The 3,235-nt window shown below is 38.8% G+C and overlaps 1 pseudogene; it reads left to right on the plus strand.

The window, feature by feature from the left end:
* The first annotated feature begins 2,382 nt into the window (after positions 1 to 2,382).
* Positions 2,383 to 2,957, plus strand: LOC109490784 (annotated as a pseudogene).
* Positions 2,958 to 3,235: the final 278 nt, after the last annotated feature.

Below are 3,235 nucleotides of genomic sequence, written 5' to 3' on the forward strand. Positions count from 1 at the left end.
TAGTCTGGGAGAAGAGAAATACCCAACTCCAGGTAGGCCATTCTGTCTCACGGTGGGGGTGGGGGGAGGCAGAAAAAACCTGAGAAATACTTGTGTAGTTCAAAGTCCAGAGGCATATGCTCACTAAGAGATGGAGACCTAATCATAGGACTGCAGAATTCTCCTTCTCTCTCCACACCTCACACCACATTACTAAAGGCCTATTTACAGAAGTTCCTTTTACTTGGTACATCATTCCAGTTATCAAGAAAAAATTACAAGGCATACTAACATGAAAAAAAAATTTATTTGAGAGAAACACAGCAAATCGCCAAACCAGACATGGCAGGGTGTTGGAATTATCAGACTGGGACTTTAAAACAACAAGGATTGGTTCTAAGGGATAAGCAGACAGCATGAAAAATAGAATGGATGGGCAATGTAAGCAGAGAGATGCAAATCCTAAAAAAGAACCAAAAAGAGAAGCTAGAGATTAAAAAACACACTATAAAAGAAATGAAGAACACCTCCAATGGGCTCTTACTAGTAGACTGGGCACAGTTGAGGAAAGATTCTCTGAGCTTGAGGCTATATCCGTAGGAACTTCCAAAACTGAAAAACAAAGAAAAAAGATTGAAAATAATAGAAGAAATTATCCAAGTACTATGGGACAACTGCAAAAGATGCAACATATGTGTAATGAGAACATCAGAAAGAGAAGAAACTGAGAAAGGAACAGAAGAAATATTTGAAACAATAATGAATGAGAATTTCCCAAGTTCATGTCATATACCAAATCATATACCTGGGAAACTCAGAGACCCCAACCAGGATACATACAACAAACAAACAACAACCTACATGCAGCCCTATCATTTTCAAATGACAGAAAATCAAAAGTGAAGAAAAAGTCCTGAAAAAAAAAAAAAAGCCAGAGGGTGAGGTGGGGGGAGAAATCTTACCTATAGAGGAACAAAGATAAGAATTACATGCAGTTTTCCTCAGAAATCATCCTAGACCTTCCACCTAGACCAAACATCCCAGAATTCTGAACCCTACAAAATTAGCATTTATTTTTTTTTAAAAAGATTTTTTTTTATTTATTTGACAGAGAGAGAGAGAGAGACAGCCAGCGAGAGAGGGACCGCAAGCAGGGGGAGTGGGAGAGGAAGAAGCAGGCTCCGAGCAGAGGAGCCTGATGTGGGGCTTGATCCCAGGACTCTGGGATCACACCCTCAGCTGAAGGCAGATGCTTAACAACTGAGCCACAAAGGCGCCCTTTTTTTTTTAAGATTTTTTTTTTAAATTAGCATTTAAAACCGAAGGAGAAATAAAAATTCCCTCAAACAAAAATGGAAGGAATGTGTTGCCAGTAGATCTGCCTTATAAGAAATGTTAAGAGAAGTTCTTTAGAGAGAGGACTATAGATGAGAAATTCGGATCAACATAAAGAAAAGAAGAGCATCAGAGAAGAAATAGTGAAGATAAAATAAAAACTTCTATTTTCTTATTCTTAATTGATCTAGCTAGATAACAGTTTGTTCACAACCCAGGAATAATCTAGACATAGACCTTACGCCTTCACAAAAATTAACTTAAAATATAATCACAGACCTAAATATAAAACACAAAACTATAAAACTCCTGTAAGACCACATTGGAGACAACCTAGATAACCTTGGACATGGAAATGACTTTTAAATACAAATCAAAGGTACAATCCATGAAAGAAATAATTGATAAGCTGCATTTCGTTTAAATTAAAAACTTCTGGGGACAACTGGGTGGCTCAGTCGGTAAGCATTAGACTCTTGATTTCGGCTCAAGTCACGATCTCAGGGTCGTGAGATCAAGCCCCACATCAAGCCCCATGTTGGGCTCCAAGCCAGGCATGGAGCCTGCTTAAGACTCTCTCTCTCCTTCTGCCCCTCCTCTCTTTCTCTCTTTCTCTCTCTTTCTCTAAAAAACAAAACAAAACAACAATAACAACAAACAACAACAAAAAACCTAAAAACTTTTTCAAGAAGGGTGACTATTTTACTTTTTTTATCTTTATTTTTTAAAGTAATCTCTACACCCAATGTGGGGCTCAAAGTCACTACCCCAAGATCAAGAGTTGCATGCTCCACTGACTGAGCCAGCCAGGTGCCCCAAAACTTCTGCTCTGTGAAAGGCAATGTTAAGAAAATGAGAAGACAACCCAGAGACTGGGAGAATACCTTGTAACAGGCACATCTGATAAAACACTGTTACCCAAAATATACAAAGATCTCTTAAAACCTGAAAATATGAAAATGAACAACCTAGTTAAAAATGAGCCAAACACCTTACCAGACACCTCACCAAAGAAGACCAAGAGATGACAAATAAGCATTTGAGCTCTTTGCCACATCGGCTGTAAGAATGAAAACCATTCTCAGCACTCAGACGACTGACATTCCAGAAAACAGCAACATCACTCTGAAGGGATGGCAGTTATTTGAAGAGTCCCAGAAGAACCCTGCAGAAGGACTTCAGGCACATCAATATAAAACTCAGTCTTCTTGGAAGGAAAAAGAAGAGGCTCCGGGTTGACAAATGGTGGGGAAATAGAAAGGAATTGGCCACTGTTCACACTTTCTGTAGTCACGTACAGAACGTGATCAAGGGTGTTACATTGGGCTTTCATTACAAGAAGAGGTCTAGTGCTCACTTCCCCATCAATGTCATTATTCAGGAGAACAGGTCTCTTATTGAAGTCCAAAATTTCTTGGGTGAAAAATACATCTGCAGGGTTTGGATGAGGCCAGGCATTGCTTTTGTTCAGTGTCTCGTGCCCAGAAAGATGAGTTAATTCTGGAAGGAAACAATATTGAACTTGTATCAAATTCAGCTGCTTTGATTCTGCAAGCCACAACAGTTGAAAACAAGGATATCAGAAAATTTGGGGATGGAAATATGTCTCTGAAAAAGGAATAGCTCCTCAGGCTGATCAATAACTTCTAAGTCGTTCAGGAACAGAAACAAAATGATAGATGATTCTTGAGAGCTACTTGCAATATTTTGAAGATACGATAAATGCTCTGTATATTTTTTTTAAAAAGCATAAGAAAAGATGTTCCACATCATACGTCCTCAGGGGAATGCACATTAAAAGTACAATAAGATACTACCACACACCTATCAAGAATGGCCAAAGTCCACAACACTGACAACACTAAATGGTGGGTGTGGAGGAACAGGAACTCTCATACATTAGTTGTGAGAGTGCAAAATA

Source organism: Ailuropoda melanoleuca, chromosome 2 (genome assembly GCF_002007445.2).
Source record: "Ailuropoda melanoleuca isolate Jingjing chromosome 2, ASM200744v2, whole genome shotgun sequence".
In the NCBI taxonomy this organism is placed as follows: Eukaryota; Metazoa; Chordata; class Mammalia; order Carnivora; family Ursidae; genus Ailuropoda; species Ailuropoda melanoleuca.